Source organism: Orcinus orca, chromosome 4 (genome assembly GCF_937001465.1).
Source record: "Orcinus orca chromosome 4, mOrcOrc1.1, whole genome shotgun sequence".
In the NCBI taxonomy this organism is placed as follows: domain Eukaryota; kingdom Metazoa; phylum Chordata; class Mammalia; order Artiodactyla; family Delphinidae; genus Orcinus; species Orcinus orca.
The window spans coordinates 143,277,795-143,302,765 of record NC_064562.1 but is presented as its reverse complement, the minus strand read 5'-3'; positions in this window follow the sequence as shown (position 1 = coordinate 143,302,765).

Genomic DNA, 24,971 nt, shown 5'->3' with positions numbered 1-24,971 from the left:
ATGTGACTGTGAAGTGTTTGCCAAAAATATAAATAAAAACCCTTTAACTTTGTGTCTGTGTGTGTGTATGTATGTATATATGTGAATTGAATACATACATTCAAGAGTCAATTGCCATGAATCTGATTAACATGATTAGGTTATGAAGTTTTTTGTTGGAGATGGTAAGGTTATATCTGAATATTGAAATTATAAGGAAAAATCTACTTTGCTTTAAATTGCATACTAAAACACTAGGGAATGCATACTGAACAAATAGAACACATTTCTGTTGGTGCAATTAAAGTTTAAGATAGCATCTTAGAAACGACAAAATGAAATCATTTTAAGAAATCAAATTAACTAATAAAATACCCATACAAACCTAGGAGTGGGAAAATTTTCTTAGCTAAGCTGTTTGGAAAGCAAGCATTAAACACACTTTCCTAATATGTGCAAATATTTTAAATCACCTATTCTATATAAGAAAGACATTCTGTCTTTTGTAACACCAGATTCTAGCTTTATCGGTATATAGTTGAGTGATTTTGATCCACATCCTTTCAACATATTAAAAGTTGACAAACCAAGCAGTTTTATCCCTCAAAGGCCAGTCAGGAGACAGAAGCCATGTTAGTATTTTGTACAGGGGGAATTTGTTAACTAAGAATAGAATGGGTAGAAAAAGAACTCTTCGGTATCATGAAGGTAGGGATCTGAAGTGGCAGCTACTACCCCAAGGTGAAGGAACGAGTGAAGAGACTGGCACAATTACAATTTAGAAATTTACAGGAGGGCCCTGAGAAGCTGAAACTCAGACCTCTAAGGAGGGGAGGTCCTATTGGTTAGCGCTGATGTCTCTAAATGAGACAAAGAGTCTATTTTTATTTTTTTTAATGTTGGAAAAATTACAAACTGCTGCTGCTTCAGGAAGGAAGTGCTTCTACCAAGGTGAACAAATGCAGCTGCAGTAATGCTCACAGAAACTGCAAGCAGAGAGGAAGCCACTAGGTAGGAGCGTGTCTCTCCTCTCTCTTCCAGCCTCAAGGTCTCCAACCACTGCCCCCTAATGAAAGATGCTCACAGGAAAGAGCTGGCAAAGGAGAACACAGAAGAGCAGTATGAGAGCTGAGAGAAAATAACATAATAACCTGCCTATCATTGAATCTTATGTCAGAGGAGTAAAAGTTACTGAGTTATTGAGGTAAATGTAAATGCATGTAACAAAAAATGTACAGCAGGAAATTTATTTCTTCATTGGAATCAAGCCTAGATTTAAACTAATCCAGTAGCAATTTGACCAATTAGTATAAACAGTGATGACCAAAAAAAAAAAAAAAAATGTAATCATAATATCATATACTTTAAATACTGAAGAATCTTAGGGGACATTTTTTAAGGTTGAAAAAATTTTGGAGGATCATTATATAACTTGCTCTAAATCGTAACAGAAATTAATGATGGGAAGAAAATTAAAATTCAGTTTCTTGACTCCTGTTCTCTATTTGTTAGACTACAAAGCTCCTTTCCTATTTACTGATAGGAGATATTTGTAGCAGAGAACATTTTTTAATATCTTTAGTTTTGATGTAAAGAAACTGGCTGAGGCCCTAAGAAGTGAAATGACTGTAAAATCATGGAGCGAGCGTGCAGTAAATATCCTTCCATCTCAGCCCAGTACTTCTCCCACTACTTCACACTGTCTCTTTAACACTGTTGTGAATCTGATTCAGTTATGGGAGAATTCCAGAGTTACTGCTGACTATTTTTTTATTAATATCTACTGATTGAATGTTTAAACATGATGTTTAGACATTAAATGTATTAAGAGAATTATAAATGTGCCATGACTTCAGAATGTATCACTGCGATACAGTAAAAGTAGTGAATTATTCCCCAAGTCTAGATATAGAATTTATAGAAGAAACTGTCAATACAGAAAATCAATAATCTATCAACATGTCTGTATTGGTTATCTATTGCTGCATTACGAATTCCTTCCAAACTAAATGTCTGAAAACAACAAAAATTTATAACTCATAGTTTTTCTGGTTCAGGAATCAGATCTATCTTAGCTGGATCCTCTAGCTCAGGGTCTGAAACAAAGGCTATAATCAAGCTACTGACTAGGCTGCAAACATCGCTAGGGTTGGCTATCCCCCAGTTTATGTGGTTCTTGGGAGACTGTAGGTCCTCCATGGCTGTTGATTTGCCTGAAAAAATCCACTTCCAACTCACTCACATGACTGTCAGCAAGCCTCAGGTTCTTGCTGATTCTTGGTCAGATATCTCGGTCCTTTGCTAAGTGGGCCTCTCTACAGGGATATCCACACTAGACAGCTTGCTTCTACCAGGAGGAGGATACCATCCAAGAGAAAGTCAGAGATGGCAGAGGTCACATTCTTTTTGTAACTTAATCTTGGATGTGATATCCAACCACTTTTGCTGTATTCTGTTCATTAGAAACCAGTCACTAAATCTAGCCCATCCTAAGAGGAGGAGTTACACAAAGGCAGGAATACCAACAGGTAGGGATCATTTGGAGCCATTTTAGAGACTGTTTACCACAAGGTCCATCTCCAGCCTCCCAGAGGAAACAAAGTGCATATGTAGTCAAAGTCACTTCTTTCAATCTCTAGTCATTCCAAGTCCCTCTTCCAGCCAAGTCCTATTTAAACATCCTAATTAACTTTTACAATGGAGCAAATGAAGAAAAATGCTTTGAAATACGACAGAGCTATCAAAAGCACATCAAATAGATAACATAATTTGTGAAATTAGAGTGGATTTTTTAAAAAAAAGAAACATTATGTAACAGTTCCAAGAATCTCTCATTAACATAAAAAAATTATCTGTGAAACTGAGATTAAAAACTAAAAATCTCTCTTTTCAGTATATGGTTTGCTTTGTCCTAAATACAATAGCTTCAGATTTCAGGATTAAAAAAAAAGTCAAGTTTTAAAATAGACACATGAAAGAGTTCAGTCTACCATGGATTCTACACCTAATTTCCAAACTCCAATACCATTATTATTTAAAATCCTGATGGAGTGATTTTGTTGCATGCTCACTGCAATGTTAATTAAATTGGTGATTCAAGATCAGTGTTATTAGTATAGTATAACTGGCGTTTATATTTTTATCTTCCAACAATGAGAGTTGCTTTTTTCAGGTAAAAGATTCCAAATTACAGAAGACCCTTTTTCTTCACCCTCAAACCAGTACTCAGTGAATTTCTTACCCCTGGCTATAGCGATTATCTTCAAGATAGGTAATTGGCCTGGATTAGGGTTATAATGTTCAGGTCTGGGCTTTCCTTGTGATCTGTTGAGATACAAAAAGCCCTCTCCTTTCTGGAGATTTTACCAAGAGTAACCTAGCCTGCAGATTCTGCCCTATGTCAAGAGACCACCTGAGACTGTCACCAATGCAGAGTAAACTTAGAACTTAGTGAAGTAGACATAGTAGATCAATGAGATCATTCTTGAGACACTTGGCTATGCCTGAAATAAGCCTTGTTAGTAATCTGATCCAAGAAACTAATATTCTGTTTGCTATGATTTTGCTAAGCATGTTTAAATTGGTTTTGTGGAGTTTGCTACCTAGTAAGTTCCAACTTATATAACCATTCAGTAAAAGGGGCTAGATGACAACCTAAAAACACACCTCCCCAGTGTAATTCAATAATGGAAGTAAAGCCACTGTCCACCATATATAGAATTCAGAATATTTTGACTTAGATTTAAATATTACAGAAGCAGAAATGACTTATTCTTTGAATAAAAAAACTTCAGTACTTATTTGATCAGTCACATTTGTATGCAGAACTTATCTACTAAAGAAATGATGTACTTTCACTTCAAGATCAAACTTTTAAGCAAATGTAGGGGATGTTTAAATTGTCACTTGATATATCAAGTCAACTGTATAAAGACAGAACAAATTATTTATGAGCAATTGAAGTAACATAAAAATGTGCAATAAAAGAAATTCAAAATCTATTTTTATATAAAACTTTCACCTTGTGATTAAACTGTTTTCAGTTATTAGTTTGACACATCAAAGACGCTGATGTGTAGGTGGAAGAAAAATGTTCTAATGTAATTAAATGTAATACTTAAGTAGGAATAATGAAGTCTTGTACTCCTGCAGTTAAGAAGCTGTGTGACTTCAGAACGTTTTCTGACTTCTCTGATATTTCAAAGTCAAGTTATTTTCTCTACAATAATTGTACACTTTCTTCCACAGACTTTTCCAAATAAAAACAATCAAATGATCCAATAAAATAATTTTGGGAAAAATATCAATGATATATTGAAAATTAGAAGTATTATATAAATGCCATTATCCTGCTTGTAATTTTCTAAGCTTATATGCCCTTGAAATGATGTTTATCAGTTTTAACTGGGAATCTTAAGCCTTGAGCATCTGTTCTTTGCCTTCCTTTCCAGGCTCCCCCTCTCCCCCCCCTCTTTACATAACACTCCACCTACTCTAACTTTCAATCATTTCTTCTTCTAACCTATTTCTAGTCTCATACACTTTGAAAGTGCTATTGCTGTCTCTCTCCATAGTGGTAGTTTCTATATTTTGGCTTGCGTAACTTCTCCTCCTTTTTCTTGTATTACTTTAAATGTCATGTGCTCAATATTCCTTCTTTAGCCCATCACCACTAATCCAAATTTAGTTCCTTTCTCATTCTTTCTCATAGTATTTTGCTATTTTCCTAAAGATAACTTCCTACAACTTGTAATTTTACATATATACATAGACATAATTTTCTCCCTATGTATACATATATACATGTGTATACTTTAAAAAAATGGAATCATGCTTTATGTGTTCATTTTGACCTGGCTGCTTTGAGGCAGTATAATAATTCTGAGACCACCCCCCATATTGTTTCATAGAGATGGAGTACATTTTCATCACTGCATAATATTCTATTTTATGAATATATTGAAGAGGTTTTTTTTCATTCAGCCATTTATGAGCATTTATGTGTCTGCCTCACATTATTAGCTAGGATGAATAATGTTACCTCAAACATCCTTTTTTTGAACTTACACATGTTTATCTATTCAAGACACACACAAGTGAACATACACACACACACACACTCCCACCCAAGAGTGAAATAGTCAGACGGTATCCTTAGGCAAATAGTGCCAAATAGTTTCCCCCAAAACTTGTATCAATTTACACACCCTCCAGCAAACAGATGGTACCAAGTGAAAGTACTCATTGCTCTAGAGCTTAGTCAACACTTGGTTTTGTCTTTTTTGTTTTGGTCTTTCTCATCATAGGCCCATCACCACATTCCTTATTTATACACACGTATTCGGGTCTTCCCTGGTGGCGCAGCGGTTGAGAGTCTGCCTGCTAATGCAGGGGACACGGTTTCGAGCCCTGGTCTGGGAGGATCCCACATGCCGCGGAGCGACTAGGCCCGTGAGCCACAACTACTGAGCCTGCGCGTCTGGAGCCTGTGCTCCGCAACAAGAGAGGCCGCGATAGTGCGAGGCCCGCGCACCGCGATGAAGAGTGGCCCCCGCTTGCCACAACTAGAGAAAGCCCTCGCACAGAAACGAAGACCCAGCACAGCAAAAATAAGTAAATTAATTAATACACACGTATTCACACAAACACATTGGGATATTGGCTTAGAATGTATTGAACATATAATTAATATGTGACAAATGTATATCCTTAGAATGTCAAGCTTTCTAATAAATGAACATGACATGCTGATCCATATGTTTAGGTTCACTTTAATTTGGGGGAACAATATTCTAGAGATTTCTGTGTAGAGGTCTTGTACATCTTATACTTACTTTTAATATTTGGCATCTTTTCTTTCTCATTTGCTAAAATTTTTGTGGTGTATAATAATTCAAGTGATTTTTTTATTCACCTTACATTCAATGGCTTTGCCAAATTTACTTACTAATTCAAACAATTCATTGCTAGATTCTTCCAGATTTCTATGTGCTCAAATATATTGTCTGTAATTAATAACACTCATTTCTTTTTTTCCAATTTTATAAGTTTTGTTCATTTTTCTTGCCATATTGAACTAGTAAGCACTTGTCATGTAATGTTGAGTAAATATGATGACAGAGGACATGCTGTGCTCATCATCGATTACAGAGAAAACCTGTGAATTGTTTCTGGACTTTTGTTGTGGCTAATATCCTTACTCAGATTTTTTAAAAAGTCTTCTTGCTAACCAGTTAAGTCTTTATATTATAATTAGACACAGAATTTTATTGAATGATTTTTCTGTATCTATTGGTATCCCCATATAATTTTTCTTTTATTCTGTTAATCTGGTAAATAACATTGATTAATTCTTGAATGTTATATTAACAATACATTCCTAAAATGAACCTAATTTGGTCATGATATATATTTTTTACAATTAAATATTTGAATTTGGTTTAATAATATTTAAGATTTTTATGTTTATGGAAAAATTTGCCAGTAACTAACTGTTATTACAATATCTTTGTCAGGTTTTGTTACAGGGTTAGTTCAGCCTCTGAAGCAAGTTTAGATATGATTTTCTCGTTTTCTATTCCTTGAAATTGTTTTGAGTATCTGAAGTTATTTTTTCCTTAAAGATTTGGTCAATTTTATGAGGGGAGACTTCTTGACCTGTGGATACTTTTTGTGGGACGAATTTTAATAAATATTCAATTTTAATAGATATAGAAAATTCAGATTTTAAAACTTTCTTATGTAAATTTGTATACATTATGTTTTCTTGTACATTTTCCTATTTCATCTATATTATCAGATGTACTTTTCTGAAGGTGTTTATAATATGCTTTTACAACACTTTCATACTGGTAAAATGTCTATTAATATCCCCTTTATCAATCCTATTGTCAATTATTGGGACTTTAATGTCTTGATGTGTGTCACCAGAGGTTTATTATTTTTAGTAAATATTATAATATATATTTCTTATATGATTAATTTTATTATCTTGATCATTTTTAGGTTATTATTTATTTCTTAATTTTAAAATGAAAGGAATGCTTAAAACATTCATTTCTTCACCTTTATTTTCTTGAATATGCAGTAGGCGTATAACCTTATTCTAACAACAGCTAGAATTTTTGGCACTTAATTTTAAAAGATTTTCTAATTGTATTGTGATTTTTTTCATCCCAGTAGTTGGGTATTTAGGATTCTGCTTTCTAATTTCCTAACTTAATTGAAGTTTGATAATTATGTTTTAATATTGATTTTTAAGTTAATCTCACAATAATTAGATAATATACTGTTTATATTAAGACTTTTATATTTCTTGTGACTTTCTATGGGGCTCAGAATGTGGTAAATTTTAGTTAATCTTCTAGCATGTGTACTTACAAAGAATGTATATATTTTGAAGTTGTTGGGCTCAGGTCAAATTTATTACTAAGATGGTTCATATATTGTAAAAGCTTGCTGTTTTTATGGGGTTTTTTTCCTTTTCAGCATGTTTTATCAGCTACTGAGAAAGTTGTTTAAATACCTCAAAACATGTTTTTGTATTTTATATTGAAAAAATTTAAAAAATATGCATATGTGTATAAGTGGACCTGCACAGTTCAAACTCGTGCTGTTCAAGGGTCAACTGTACTTTATTTGTGATGGAAAACTTAACCACAGAAAGAATTTACATTTTATCATATAAGTTTACAATATTTAGTATGTTGAAACAATAGACTAGATAGGAATATATTTGGAATATATATTCTTTAATCTTTCTGATTCACATATCTGTTTTTAAGTTTGCATAGGTCTTTCTAAAATAATCACTACATGCAATTAGCAAATACATACATATATGTGTATGTATATATATATACTTCTGATAAATGACCATTTGCTACTGACAAATAGAAAACTTGAGAAAACACACCCAGAGGCAAACAGTCTATTTAAGATGTGATGCAATTTTTCTTGAGAATTTTAACAACCTGGAGAGTGTCTTATGAAGTATAAAAATAAATGTCCTATGAGTCTGAAAATGAAAGTTCTTTTAGAAATCACAGAACAATATCTTTAGAAGCAATGAACAATTGTGTATTATAGTTAATATTCTCAATTTTATGTCAACATCCACCCATATTCTAAGTATCCATAAATACAATTTTAATAAATATACTTAAATTTTTGAGGTTAGCATTCACCCACATCTCAAGTAACCATAAAATAATGTGAAGTTGTATTGTAAGAAATACAACGACTTTCCGGCAGAGTTCTATACTAACATTAATCCGTATAGGAAACCTCTTTTATTTTAATGACATTTTTTCTTCTCAGCTATTGTTTTAAATGTATGTGTACACACAAATATACACACATATTTTCCTACAGGTACACAAGCTTAATAAAACTCAGAAGCATTACTATTTTCAAATGTATATTTTTTAGCTATACAGTTGACCCTTGAGAAACATGAGTATGAATTATGCAGGTCCACTTATATGCGTTTTTTTCAATAAAATGCTACAGTATTACATAATCTATGGCTGTTGAATCCACATATGCAGAACCACAGACACTGAGGGCAGACTATAAAGTTATACATGGATTTTTTTTTTTTTTTTCTATTCTCTGCGGTATGTGGGCCTCTCACTGCTGTGGCCTCTTCTGCTGCGGAGCACAGGCTCCGGACGCGCAGGCTCAGCGGCCATGGCTCACGGGCCCAGCCGCTTCGCGGCATGTGGGATCTTCCCAGACCGGGGCACGAACCCGTGTCCCCTGCATCGGCAGGCGAACTCTCAACCACTGCGCCACCAGGGAAGCCCCAAACTGTATTTCTTTAAATCAAATGAAGTCACAGTAGCTGACCATAATAATGAAATTTCCAAATTTTATCACATTTAACTCTTCTAAAGCATCTAAAACACAATACAGGAATTATTTAATATCATAACATTAAGATAACGTATTACTGTTGTAAGAATTAATAGACAAGAAAACACTCGACTTCATATTTGTTTCTTTAAACCTTAAGGAAAAAATATTTGAAAGGGAGAATGTCTTTCTTTTATATTTTCTTACCATCTCTTAACTCTTGCTTGACATGAAAGCCATGAAAGAAATATTTTCCCAGAATCAATGAGATAAAAATAATCAGTGCCTCCAAACAGCAATTCTGTTCATTATGCCTTGTTAGACTGCACGCAAATCCCAGCAGAGTGCCGTATACACATGGAAGAGAGTACAGAAATAAGTGTGTTACAAGGAAAGGAACAAATTTTTAGAGAAAAAATATTTTCAAAGCGCAGTTGAGAAAGAGAGATCCAAGATTTCCAAATCAGTAGATTTATCTACTGGTGTATGCCACATTCCTTCTTTCAATATTTTCTGACTCCTGATGGGTGAAGGAGGCCATTGGATGTGTGATGTATCCATATGCAACACTGAGTAACTTCTTCATTTCTAACATCTGACCTCCTGAATGTGCTTCACTATCAGTTGTCTCTTCAACTGGATAAATTAGAAGTTGCTCCTTGTAAAGAAAGGTTGGAGACTACCAATTTGGACCAAGTTCCTCATTTTACAAAGGGAAAATTGAGGTTGAAAAGGTTAAATGACTTTTTCATGGTCATGCATATATTCAACAGGAAGTCAGTGCAGGAACGCTTGTTTCTTTAGTACCCTTCAGAGATCAGAATATGATCAGAATATGAGATATGAAAAACCTGAGATTGTCTCACACTTTTAACTAAAATAGTGTGCATATATATACATATATATACGTGTAGTTATATATATTATGTATATATTCACTATAAAGGAAAACCTTCTGTAAATGTTATCTAAATCAGAAACATTTTGAAAATTAAGACATGTACCAGTATTGTTTTACAGACCGTTCTAAGTGTATATGAAATCTGAAAACATTGAATTTAATCATATATCACACATTTATTTGTATTAATAAAAGAACTTTTATATGAAGATACTAATTGGGAGAATAATTTTCTCTATGTTAAAATAATTTATTGGGGCTTCCCTGGTAGCGCAGTGGTTGAGAGTCCGCCTGCCGATGCAGGGGACGCGGGTTCGTGCCCCGGTCAGGGAGGATCCCATATGCCGCAGAGCGGCTGGGCCCGTGGGCCATGGCCGCTGGGCCTGCACGTCCGGAGCCTGTGCTCCGCGGCGGGAGAGGCCACAGCAGGGAGAGGCCCGCGTACCGCCAAAAAAAAAAATAATAATAATTTATTATTGGGTTATATGAAATTTCAAATAGTAACAAAGAAAATAAATTTCTTAGCCTACTTCAACAATATCATTTTATTTCTATGAATGAAGCATGTAGTTAGCATTGTTTCATATAGGCACTTTTTTGAGGTTTGGGGAAGTATTTGAAGAGAATAGGAAGATCATCATTCTAAACATTCTATTAAGTTTATAATTTGACTGGAAATTTAGTAGACTTTAAATAGTATTTTTATCCAGAATAATTTTCCTTATTTATCAAAAGTACACTTCAAAGTAAAATGCATGTAACTTTGTTTGGGGGCTAGTTTACAAAGGCACTTCCTCAATATCATTGTGATGAACTTATTTTTCCCCAGGATATGATTAAAATAATTGTTTCAATTTAAAATATTACATGAAAATATAGTAGATATTTTCTCCACATATTAGAGTTATTGTCATATACTCTCTGACGGAGGAACAATAATAGTTGATTTAAACTGAAAAGACTGAAAAGATGTAAGACATACTTCTTCAAACAGTAAAACAAAACAAAACAAAACCACAACGAGTTAATGAACTCTACTATTTTCATGAAGGTCAAGATTAATTAATAGAAATCTAAAGAAGTGGCACAAGCTCTAGATTTTTTTCACTGAACTGTTCTTTTAAGTATTATATCACTGAGTTGGATTGTATTGGAAGATCATATTCATCTATAATGTGGATCAATGTGTCAATTGATATTAACATCTGTATTCTTACATGAATTTTTCATACCTATTAGTGAATTTATTTAACATATTTTGGAAGCAAGCATTTACCATTCTCTGATATATTGACTTAGTGCTATTAAGAGAATATGTGGCTTGAGACAGTTGTTCAGTCAGATATTAGGACTCTGTTTCTGTTGGAGATCACAACAGAAACAAAAATATCATTGCCTTCTGAGGCCTTTGCAGACTTGGATCTGTGAAGATCTAAGAGAATTTAGCATTTTAAAAATCCTACAAAAGTTGATATTGCATTATTCACTCCATTGGAAACAACCACTGCTGTAGATTTTGTTGTATGTTTTCCAAAAATATGGCATTAAACTCTAATTTGAACATTGCATACTGGAGTATAATTTTGATGCCTATTTCTGTGTTGAAATTACACTGAAATGTCAAGTAAATTTAGGGAATAGTCTTAAAGAGCTAAAATTGTTTCTCAAAACTAATCTTCAGATGTCTTGCACAAACTTACCTAAAGGTCTTTTGGTCTTTCCCAATACACACTAAATCAGAATCTCTGGGTTTACAACTGAATCATCTATAATTTTAAAACTATTCTTAAGTACATACAAACATTCATTGTAGAGTCATTGATGTAAATTGTATCATGCTACTTATATCCTGCCGCCATTTGGGTTACCCTAGAAGCAGAGACATGTATGCTGGTACATCATTTGATAAGGTAATGTCAATAAATAAAAGTGAGGGAGATGGGAAAATGGGACTTGAAAAGTGGATAAGCAGAGTGATTTATCAAGGTTACAGCTCTGTCTAAAAGATGCTCATGTGCATCTATAAGAAGCACACAGAATGTCTCTTAAATAGTCCTCAAAGGATGGGTGGCTGAGGCATTTATACACTGGCAATCCATCCTCCACTAGTTGAAGGTTGCCTGCAAGGAGAGCTAAGTCTCCCACACTTCTGGGTGACATTTTTGTGCAGGCCAAGTGAGTTCCATATGTCCAGAGCAGGCCTAGGGGAAAAGCACAAAAAGACATGTGGCACAGAGCTGAGGGGGATACTGTTAGCATGAATCTGAGCTTGCAAAACAAACAAACAAACAACTGACCATTCAAGCTGTGCTGAGCCTAGAAATGTAAGCAAGAGACCAAATATATATATATATATATTTTTGAAAAGCACTTGTTATCATTTAATGAACCTCCTACCATGTGGCTTCAAGCTACCAGGACACAAGCCCCACCCACACCCTTAATCTTCTCCTCAGCTCTTTTGCTGAAGAATTTGCCCTTTACAACGACAGGTGCTTCGGGAGATTTCCCTTCCCCAGAACTTTGTAGTAACCGATCGTGCCACATCAATGACAGGAGCAGCCAGGCCTTGTTCTTGGCAGCATTTATCCGTGTCTGCTCACTGACCAAGGTCCACAATTTACCAAGGTTGCCCGTTGGGCAGAAGCTCTGGTTCCTCTTTATTATTTTTTTTTTTTTTTGCGGTACGCGGGCCTCCCACTGCTGTGGCCTCTCCCGCTGCGAAGCACAGGCTCCGGACGCGCAGGCCCAGCGGCCATGGCCCACGGGCCCAGCCGCTCCGCGGCATGCGGGATCCCCCCGGACCGGGGCACGAACCCGCGTCCCCTGCATCGGCAGGCGGACCCTCAACCACTGCGCCACCAGGGAAGCCCTGGTTCCTCTTTAAGTGGTAATGCCTCATGCCAACTTTCCCAAAGTATCGTGGGTGATTTTGTCGAAAGAGACCAAATATTCTGCCACTTTTGAGATCCATTCATGCCATATGTAAAGTCCTCTCTATCAGGTTTCAAAATGGTTTCTGTCTGAAAATTTCTGTAAAAGTCACAACAAAGGAGTACGGCGGAAAAGCTGCAGTCTCTGCTGCTACAAGGCAGAGTCATTATTTCCTTAGTGAGAGACAGGCCATGATGTTGGGTCCATGCAAAGTACTATTCCTATCACCAGGGCTACTCCATGCACGGGCATATCATGCAAGTCTGAGATGCTCAAGTACAGTGGATGGCTGACATACAAGGACAAGTCATCTTGTTCTACATGTTTGTTGAGTATCCTCTCTACAGTAGAGAATCTTCTGTTTTGAACTTTAAGGTGAACGTCAAAACTCAAAACACCGCATCTACTCCTCTAGTTCCAGCCACAGTTTCTTCCCCAAATCTCCTTTATGCCAACCTTCCAATACTGCTCCTTCATGGTCCTGGAAAAACCAGGGGAACTACTTATCACTGCTCAGGAATTCTTATGTACTCTTACCATACTCCATACAGATCTGAATTCCATGTATAACACGCTCCCCAACTGAGAGAATTTCCTCTCAATAATATTATTTAGTGCTACGTTTGAACAGAATGATAGCATAGCAGGAATCCATTTTCAAAAACATTGAGCTATCCCTTTGTAAAGCAGGCCTGAGCATTTTTTCTTCTCCGTTGACTAATCATGAAGAATGCCCATGAGGCCATAAGGGAGACGTGAGTACGATAAGACACACAATAATAGCTAGCATAGGAAATCTGAGCCACCAGTACGTGTAACATACTTGTATTATCTGGACCTGCCCAGGTTCAATCCTAAAGGTAGTATTCCCACCACATAATGGATAGCTGCTGTGCTTGCTTAAACTTGTGATGCGGTAGATCTTACCCTACCCAGCTTCTGGTGGGGAGCAGTTTGTGTCACATAGCCATTCAATGTCTTATATGTATCCTCTTAGCTTTTACTACAAGCCCCGCAGTATGTGAGGAATAGCTTTCAAAAGCAAGTAATTCTCTTTAACAGAAGGAATGCCCAAGGCATCTGGCTGTGACTCTCCTTTTAGGGTTTGCACGTATTAGAGACACACCACATCTCTCTTATCTATCTCAAATACCTCTAGTACTTTTGGATCTAGATCAAATGGCTAGAATGGTAGACTACCTCATAGTATCACCTTGATTTGCTGTTAAATCCTCTCTCTGGGTTTCATTTCAAACCGACCATCATGCATCACTTGATAAATGATCTTTCCTGAATGTTGTCTATGTTGCCTTCAAAATCAAGAGACCTGTTAATACTTAGTCCAACAGTATCCAAGTAAGGTCCCCTGCTCTCACGTCTAAGGTTTCTTAGCCATTACTACAGACCCTGGGGGATCAAGGCACACTCATTGCCCCAGGACAATTACATCTACTTTTCTCTGTTACTTAAATTCAGCCATCTGATCTCTAATAATCTAGAATCCTATCATTACCATTGATGCTAGGATGCCTCGTCTAGCTCTATGAAGCATCTCATACTATCAGTCCTGGCCTCTGCTGACTTCTCACATTCTGCTGGTACACATTCACTACTGCTTTTGTTATTATCTTGCTGAAAAGTAGGTCCACCCAGCCCTCTTGGAGAATATAGTCAAGTAACACTTTTTCTCACTTCAAATGATAAATTAATTTGAACATTTATATCTCCTTAAGTCTGTTGACACTTCCCCCAGTACTCTTTCAAAGTATTTCTAAGATCTCAGTCTTATTTATTGTAGACCATTATAGTGTCTATATTTCAAGGACAGAGCCACCCCTGCAGTATATTAAGATTGATGAATCCTGAGTAATGGGAGTGTGCTCCCACGACAATAAACTTACCTTATCCTGCCTTAAATTTCACCCCTTCTGTTTCAACATGCTCAAGAACCATATCTACAAATGCCTCCTGTTTCTTTCAGCTATATTTTAACTGGGTCTTGAAATTCTTTCACCGAGTAAGCTTTTTCCTTTCGAAGCAGAAACTATATTTCCCTGTTTGGCCCACTTGAGACTTTATCATAGTTATTGTTCTAAAGTAGAGACACGGGTAAATCTTGAGGAGTACAAGCGTCATCTTGTGAAAGCTCCAGCTCGGTGGAGTCCCCAGCTAAGGATTCTGAGTCCTTTTCTTGTACGAGCCCTTACTGTAGCATAGGGTAACTGTCAAACCTAAACGGTTTGTTCCATTGGCGCTATTAAATGCTTATAATTACACCTGTGTTAAATATACAGGCTTTTTGTAAAAAATATGTAAATAAATATAAAATGAATAATATACACACATACACATGTACCTACAAAAATACACAATTCCAATTCTAGTTAACTTTTAAATCAGTTCATCATTAATAGGAGTAGCAGCAGTAGAAATTGCCAGAAAGCGTACTGTGCTACATTTAAAAAATGTTTTATTATCCACTTGCAGTGTTCAAGAATATGATTTTTCTTTTCAGTTTTAAAAATTATGATTTAGATCTTTAGGAGCACAGATGTTTTGTCCCAATTCACCCAGCTATAAAGTTCCAAAGTTTCATATTGAGGCTCTTAGGAAGTTAGAGTGTTTGCTTTTTCTTCTATATTGTGGTCGACATTTTTGGGAAGAAATTTGATATTTTTAATTTAACAGCTGTTATCAGAAATAATATCAAAAATCATAAAGAATAAATGAAGAAAAGTATGTCTTTATTCTAATATCCAAACATATTGATGATTATGTGTACAGATATATATTACATGGTGAACTGATTATCGACTGCAATTTCTTTTTTTTAATTGAAGTATAGTTGATTTACAATGTGTTAATTCCTACTATACAGCAAAGTGATTCAGTTATACATATATACATTCTTTTTCACATTCTTTTCCATTATGGTTTATCACTGGATATTGAATCTAGTTCCCTGTACTATACAGTAGGACCTTGTTGTTTATCCATTCTATATAATAGTTTGCATCTGCTAACACCAAACTCCCCCTCCATCCCTCCCCCACCCCCCTTGACATTCGATTGTAATTTCTAATGCATTCTCTTAGTATGGTGGCCATGAAAATGTACCAATGAGATCTTGTGTTGTGGGGAGTATAACTGACTAATGGCCTGAGCTATTGCCTTTATGAATCTACCATCACGTTTGTGCTGAGGTCATGCTTTTCACAGAGCTCTCCCAGGTAATGAGTGATTGCAAATGTTCAAATATAGGCCTATTTCTGTGAGATACAGGAGTCCTCAACTTAGTGACTTTGGCTCAATGTCTCTGTCAGCATGAATGGAACTTTCTTGGAACCGTGCTTCAGTTTGAGACTGTTTCTATTCCCCACCCCCTCTTCACCCCCCCATAACTTCACAGGCATCCTATCCACTTTGGATCTGAAGACTCTCCCCATCTTCCCTGTTTACCAACCGCTTTTCCCTTATAGGCATTTCCCCGTCTACTCCTGTCCCAGTGTCTGCTTCTCTAAACTAACACAAATGATAAAAGAAAACAGGATATAAGACGGGGTTTGGGGACTGGCTCACTCATTGCCTGGCAAGCAAAGAGAATGCTATTGTAAGTGGTATGTGGAATATAGATAGCCCCTGGGACAAGGTGGTGATCCAATTCCTGGTGATTTCACCAAATGCTTACCTGGGAAAATATCCTAGGAATTTATCCTTGCAGTTGAAATGATCTTGACCTTTGAAAGATATGGGGGCAGCAAAGTCTTTTATCAAGGTATCAGAGTTAGCTGTTTACTGCTAAGTTATACTGAGAGTCTAGAGAGGGATGATTAAAAACTTAAGGCAAATAAATGGCAAGTGTAAGAACCAGAGTGTCTGTTTCATACCTAACATAGAATCTTTTATTGCCTACAGTGGAAAAGCATAAACAGCTGAACAGCAGACCAAAGACCTGATACTTATAGTTACAGGGCTCCAGAGATATATAAATTCTCAATCTAGGCATGTCTTTTATGCTAAGAGGGGAGCCCTGCTTGAGAAAATCTGTGATTAAAACATGCATTCAGGTCATTGAGAAGGATGTTTCTAAGGATGTTGGTTCTGCAGAGCACTGTGAACTCTCAGAGAATTCTACTACTTTCCTACTAAGAGCTAGAACTTCCTCTCTACTAGCTCATACTGCTGGTAGTCAGTCTTATACTGGGTATGAATTTTGAAGATGTTTTATCAACAAAGTAAAAAATAAGTCTGGATAAGCAAGATTCTTTTTTTCACTCGGTTGCACATTTTGGGGATGTGGTATTAGCACCTTCAGAAAGAATCCAGGAGGTTGGGGCACACTGACTGATGGTGACTCTTAGAAGCCTAGACAAAGTGTTGGCTAATCATTGCTTCATCTCATATTAGAAAATTACATAACCTACTTTTAGTTCATCCATACCTTCTGAAATAGTTTAGAAAATTGCTAAAAACGTAGGGAAACATAATACACTTAATACACAAGTTTAATTTCTAAATGTTCAAGTTTATTATTAGTACTTAATAATATACTTAAGTTTAATTTCTAAATGTATGATTACTGACCTGTTTCTGACTCTTTTTTTTTTTTGCGGTACGCGGGCCTCTCACTGTTGTGGCCTCTCCCGTTACAGAGCACAGGCTCCGGACGCGCAGGCCCAGCAGCCATTGCTCACGGGCCCAGCCGCTCTGCGGCATGTGGGATCTTCCCGGACAGGGGCATGAACCCGCGTCCCCTGCATAAGCAGGCGGACTCCCAACCACTGTGCCACCAGGGAAGCCCCCTGACTTATTTTTTAATTAAGTGATTTGTTAGAACTGTGTACTTTAGTATCAAATAGGAAAATTATATAATCTAAAACCCTTCTGTTATTTTAATAAAAATCGATATTTCTGCCTAGGAATCATATTCTATTCATGCATTTAATTTTACACATTTCAATACCGCATTATAAATATTTCACTTGTCAGTTATGATTTTTTAAATGTTTATAAGACTTTATTATTCCCACATGAATATCTGACTTACTCACAAAATTCAAACTAATTCATTCCACTGTTCATACACTGCCCGTCTCATGCAGTTATTTGTACTGTCATCTTTCCCTGTTTCTATAGCCACATTTTCTCAACATATAGAAAATATTTGTTTATACAACACCCCTTACCACACCCGTTCAGATGTTCTCTCTGATTCTTTTCAAGACATGAAAAAGTTGAAGGTAAACAAAAAACCTAAAGGCAGCATTAACTTTTATGCTGAATCAGAACCACACCCTACCTTGAATTGGTTTTTCCATTTAAAATGGTTACCGGCAGCAGTTTATATCAGCTTTCAATATAAATTTCAGCTCACTCATTTGATATAGACAGTTAGTACTATTAGTGGGCAGTGTCCAAGGAGAACTCTAGTTAAAATCACCTCAGTAACATGATGAAAACTTAGCAGTTAATTAAAAGCAAATTTTCACTTTATGAAACAGTTGTAATAAATCATTGTGAATATACAGTCAGAATAGAAAAGATATTTTGTGATGAAATAGAACTAGTCTCTAAGAATCATATTGTACATTCACATTTATTTGGCCTTCCTCATGAAGATTTCTCTCCATGATCTTTATGGGAAGAAAAATCAACATAGTCCCAAATTTCTCTTAATTGAAAAAGAAGGGGAAATAAAAAGCTATATAGCTTCCAGGAAATCAGTCAATAAACTTTCTTTTGATTGTGATTGGGGAAGTATGGGAGTTTAAAGTATGTAATTTAGTGTTTTTATCCTTTGACTGTTAATCCAAATATTTACATGCATATATATATATATATATATATATATATATATATTTTTTATTTTTATTTATTTTTTTTTTTTTGCTGTACGCGGGCCTCTCACTGTTGTGGCACCTCCCGTTGCGGAGCACAGGCTCCGGACGCGCAGGCCCAGCGGCCATGGCTCACGGGCCCAGCCGCTCCGCGGCATGTGGGATCTTCCCAGACCAGGGCACGAACCCGTGTCCCCTGCATCGGCAGGCGGACTCTCAACCTCTGCGCCACCAGGGAAGCCCTAGATGCTTATATTTTTATATTTAAAGTTGATTTAGCAACTTTCTTAACAACTGTCTACTATGTTAGTCGAGAATTTAAGTACTACTTTCATTCTCACAAGGTTGTCATATCAGAAACTGTAATCACATAAATTTAATATTTATACTATTTGACTATATTAATATCACTCACTGTTAAGCCAAGTAATAGACTTAGCTTCTAACTAATTATGCACAGTTAACATATATATACACATATATGCATTTGTATTTGTGTGGGTACATATATGTGTATATTTGTATGTATAGTTGTTATGCTATTTGTATGATTGTTATTCCTCTTTAACATTAACAAAATTCTGACTTTCTTTTTTAATTGCTTTTCTATGGGTTTTTATTCACTTATTTCTCTGAGCACTGGAAAGGCCTCTTTTATCTGAGTGACAGGACATGTTCTCAGATTTAAAAAAATTTTCTTTTGGTTTTCACCTCTTCTCTGCTTTTACTAATTTGGGGGAAGAAATTCATATTAGTGGAATATTGGAACTTCTTGACCATTCTTTAAATATCTTATTTTTCTTCACCTATTTTGCTCATTATGTTTTTTCATTAGTTTTAAGTTTAAGAATATTTCCTCAATTTTATCTTCTAACCTGGCTACTATTTTTATTCTGATTACGATACTTTCTATTTCCAGGAGATTATTATTGATTTATAATGGTTCCTTTTCAAAGACTTATTGTTTTTCACAATTAAAGTACCTGATTTCTCTAAAGATTTCAATTATACCATTTATTTTCTTTCTAATCCCTATCTTACACTTGTTTTTCACAGGTAAAATACTAAAATGAGATGGATCCTTGTCTCGCTTTTAGGTGATGCTTGAAGAAACTAAATGCACATTCCAAAAAAGAAAATAGATTACCATTAAAATATATCAAGGTAAGTCACCATAAACTATTTAGAAAGTTCACCAACATTCAGAATGAAACAGAAATTGCATAGAGGATTCATTTGGAGAGCATTTGACTGTAAATCTCTCTCCCCGAAGAGGTAAGTGGGTGCTGGTAAGATGCCACATTTAGTCACAAGCTAAGGGAGTCATATGGGTTTCCTTGCAGGTGAAGGCACTTTGCACCAGTATCTGACTCATGGCTGAGACAGAAGAGTGAAAGGTTGCCTCTGGGAGAGTCATGAATGAAGGCGTGGCTGAATGAAGCAACCAGCGTCCAACGCACGTTTACAATATGTTACTTACACCGCTACAATTTTCAGTTAATTTCTCATTTGATCCTCACAATACAAATAAAATTTAGTCTTTACCACACTAAGATACTGATACTCACAGGAAAATATAAAACAGCAACAATGACAACAATAAATCTTAGAACTGATAAATTGTAAAATCATGCAAGACTCTTTCAGTAACTTCAGTTTAGCTCTGTGGAAGCAACATCTGTAGGCCGATTCATCCATACTCATACCCAGGTCAGGCCTGTGGAATTTCCTTGTTTGTCCATAATACTGACTGCATGCCCTTTACATTATATTTTAAAACACTCAGGGCTTATTCTATTGCCACATGTAAATTTCCTATCATTACTGTTTTATGACATAAAAGATCGTATCTTTCAGAGAACAGTAAAAGAGGTGGGGATTGAGGGGGGGGTACAGGGTGCATCCTGATCTGTAAATTCCATACATATGAAGTATAAAGCTAAGTAAAGACAGCGAGAGAGAAGACATTATGGCATATTGCAGACGGCGGTATTTTTGTTTTGTTTTGTCTTTTTAATATTAAAATTGGTAAACTTGAGACATGTTTACATTAGAAAATTGTCATTTTGAATGTTTATATCAGTATACACTATAATTTGATTTACAAAAACTTCTTGAAGAAACTGAATCCTAAAGGGTGAACAGAGTTTATCAGAAGTGATAGGATTTTTTTGTTCCCGTTTTATTGAGAGATAATTGACATACAGCACTGTCTAAGTTTAAGGTGTACAGCATAATGATCTGACTTACATACATCATGTATGATTACCACCATAAATTTAGAGAACATCATCTCATATAGATTGTAGTATTTTTTAACAAGGCACACAGATTCAATTTGACACAGATTCTAGAATAGGAGTTATAGAGAGGCTCTTTGGCCAGGAGAGCCACTCCTAGGTGCTGGGCTGTGAGCTTGAAAACAATTTATCATATACGTAACTGTAGATTTTTTGAGTGAGCACTAGATCCTATCTTAATGCAATCATATAAATAATCAGGTTTTTTTCTCGCAGATGTAATACTGAAAGAAGTATTGATAAGGAGGGAAAACAATTGAGTGATAACCACAACCTGAACTTTTTTTTTTTTTTTAGATTTTTGTTTGTTTGTTTGTTTTTTAACATCTTTATTGGAGTATAATTGCTTTACAATGGTGTGTTAATTTCTGTTTCACAACAAAATGAATCAGTTATATATATACATATGTTCCCATATCTCTTCCCGCTTGCGTCTCCCTCCCTCCCACCCTCCCTATCCCACCCCTCCAGGAGGTCACAAAGCACAGAGTTGATCTCCCTGTGCTATGCAGCTGCTTCCCACTAGCTATCTACCTTACGTTTGGTAGTGTATATATGTCCATGCCTCTCTCTCGCTTTGTCACAGTTTACCCTTCCCCCTCCCCATATCCTCAAGTCTGGACAGCTACATGTAAAAGTATGAGATTAGATCACTCCCTAACACCATACACAAAAATAAGCTCAAAATGGATTAAAGACCTAAATGTAAGGCCAGAAACTATCAAACTCTTAGAGGAAAACATAGGCAGGACACTCTATGACATAAATCACAGCAAGGTCCTTTTTGACCCACCTCCTAGAGAAATGGAAATAAAAACAAAAATAAACAAATGGGACCTAATGAAACCTAAAATCTTTTGCACAGCAAAGGAAACCATAAACAAGATGAAAAGACAACCCTCAGAATGGGAGAAAATATTTGCAAATGAAGCAACTGATAAAGGATTAATCTCTAAAATTTACAAGCAGCTCATGCAGCTCAATATCAAAAAAACAAACAACCCAATCCAAAAATGGGCAGAAGACCTAAATAGACATTTCTCCAAAGAAGATATACAGATTGCCAACAAACACATGAAAGAATGCTCAACATCACTGAACTTCTGAAATATTTTTAGGTCAGGAGAAAGATGAAAAATAAACCTTTGACTGAGGCAGAGAGGACATCATAGCGTGGTAGGAAGAACCCTATGATGATCTATAAACCAAAGCTGCAAATACTAAAGAGTAGGGAGTGATGAATGCTGAGCATATGGTTAGCAGTTGTCAAATAAAATTATAAAGCTGAAGAGAGTATTTTACACACGTTGATGTTTTCAGTGAGAAACGGCTGGCCATGGCAGCCAGTCCACTCCACAAAAGGACCTTCATGACTACGACGTTGTGACAGCAGAAAAGCACTGTGTCGACCCCCGACTTGTTCCAGGAAAGAGCTGGCCAGGGAAAACTGTATGTCTCTAACACTGAACATTTTTTTTTTCTCTTTTGAAATAACCCCAAACTGTTAACTTGTCCCCTTGTAGCCAAGCAAGGTCTGCCAAACATTCCAGATGACCAATTAGAGTGTCTCCCTGCTTTCAAAACTCCCACCTTGAAAGAAAGCTTGCCAATCAAAGACTGTCTCAGTTTTTCCTCTTTTTACTCTCTATAAAAATGTACTCTCCTGTCTAATTCCTTTAAACCCCTGCTGAAATGTAAGTGATGGCAGATGGATTCCCTTGTGGCAAGTTTATGAATAAATAGCCTTTGTATGTGTTGTAGCAGACTTAGTTTTGTCACTGACATCAATAAAGGGACCCATAAATTTAAAAGAGGAATCAATTTAAATATGAATAACTAAACATACAAATGCCAAATCAACACGGTAGGAATCTTTAACATTTTTAAGGTTTGCTACAATTAACAAACTGTCTTTACCTAGATTATTTAAACTTCAACACACTCTAGAGGGGCAGTCATTCATTGTAAAGGATACTGGAAACAGGTTTTATATTTTTATTACTATTTTTCCAAATTCAGTAAATGTGGGCGAGAACCTGAACTCAAGCCCTGGGTTACAAGATCCCTTTCCCTTAACAATTTAAAGCACTACTTTTATTATATTACAATGGTAAAATTAAGATACTGTTATTCAACTTTGGGAATGCTTGAAGTAAGAAGTATAACGTGGTTTGGCTTCTTGAAGGAATTTAGCCTCGGCTACAGATTTTTAAAAAGTGGTATTCATGGATTGGGAAGGAATAGAAGAGAGAAATGTTATTAGAATAATGAAATTTGAAAAATATACTAAGACCCAGATATGGTTTGCAGACCAATTTCTTTTTCAGTTTTAAATATGGAAAATGACATAAAAATGTATCATATATGATATTTAACCAATAGATTAAAGGATCATCAAAAGATCAATTGTTACATTTAAATTTGGAGAGAGTTTAAGAGGATGACAAATATATACATGACATTTATATGATTCTTACATAAAATTTCCATGACACTCTTGGATAGGAAAATCTGTCTTTTAATCTCTCTAGGGCAAGTTCTCCTACTTAATACATTTACTCTGTTGGATAAAACTGCTCACAAAATTCTGACTCTCTTAGTTTCTGACCAGTAAAATATTGGAATGAGAAATTGAAATACATAAATATTTAAGAATTTCAGACATTTTTTGAACTTTACACTAAACATGCATTAATCAGAGCAAGAAAATTATACTTTGAAATGTATTATCAGTCACTGATATCTTTATTTTATTGGCATAAATAAAAGGAAAAGCCTTTAAAAAAATCCTTCCATAGTAATATCCTTTCCTAAAAGTTTTAGTAATATGAAAGAATTCCCTTTTACTACTTTCTTCCCCAAAACTAAAACCTCTCTTTTTAAAATTGATCATTTCTAGTTCAAATTTCTTTCATATTTTGCAAATTTCACAGCTATATTATTAGAAGGCTGTTAAGGATGCAGTGCATGAAATTCCAAAGTTTTGTGAACAAATAATATAAAAACTTGGCAATCAATTAGTTTAATAAACTTTACAATATTGTGCATGCTGTTATATTTTAAAGCATTTTCCTAATAATACTCTTATCATATCAATCAAGTTTTAATGACAAGTAATTCCACATTTTAATATAAATACCATGTCTGAAATTTTCTGAAAGGAAAAAATAATTTTGAAAGCAAAACACCCACGTTTTTTTCTTTTTTTTTTTTTGCTGTACGCGGGCCTCTCACTGCTGCAGCCTCTCCCGTTGCGGAGCATAGGCCCCGGACGCGCAGGCTCAGCGGCCATGGCCCACGGGCCTAGCCGCTCCGTGGCACGCGGGACGCTCCCGGACCGGGGCACGAACTCGCGTCCCCTGCATCGGCAGGCGGACCCCCAACCACTGAGCCACCAGGGAAGCCCCCTAAAAAAACCCATGTTTTATCAGTATGATTGATAATCTCTGCTGAACACCTCTTATTGGTATTGCCATATCCAGAAAGCCTCTCCTCTTAGAAGTGGGGCTATATCATATGTCCTTCATACAAAAATTTATAATTATGGTCATTGATACCCCTAAATGTGGCCTATTAATGGTGAGGTGATGTCTTAGGTGATACATTTTATAGGCTAAATTCTGGCCAGGTCAATCATCTAGGAAGATTACTTTCTTCTTTCTAGAAATCATACATCTTTCTGTAATTATTTTCTTCTTCCCCAAGGTCTTTGTATTTCTTCTACTTGACTATATTTTATCCATATGAACCTACAAATCTGATCATGTCATTAAAATATGTAAAATCCTCTTCTGATTTCAGGGTGAAATTCAATGTTCATTTATTTGTTTTACACAAATATGGTACAGCTTAGAAGGACAAACAGATATATAAAATGTCATTTTAGACATGTACTTATATACTTGTAACTTATATTTCCAACATCTTTTGGCAGACTCATTCAGTGATGTGTCAAGTAAAATGACAACTGATAATTAAATCTGGATATAGCAAAGTGGCAGTCACTAATGGTCTTAAAAAACAATGATTTAAGATCAGATTATGATGGGTTTAAGAAATAAAGTGAGCTATTACATACAGTAAATATAGACAACCCTTAGGAGAATTTTTTTCTGCATGGGAAAGTGTATGGATTATTAGCTAGAGGGAGATGTGATTCAAGGG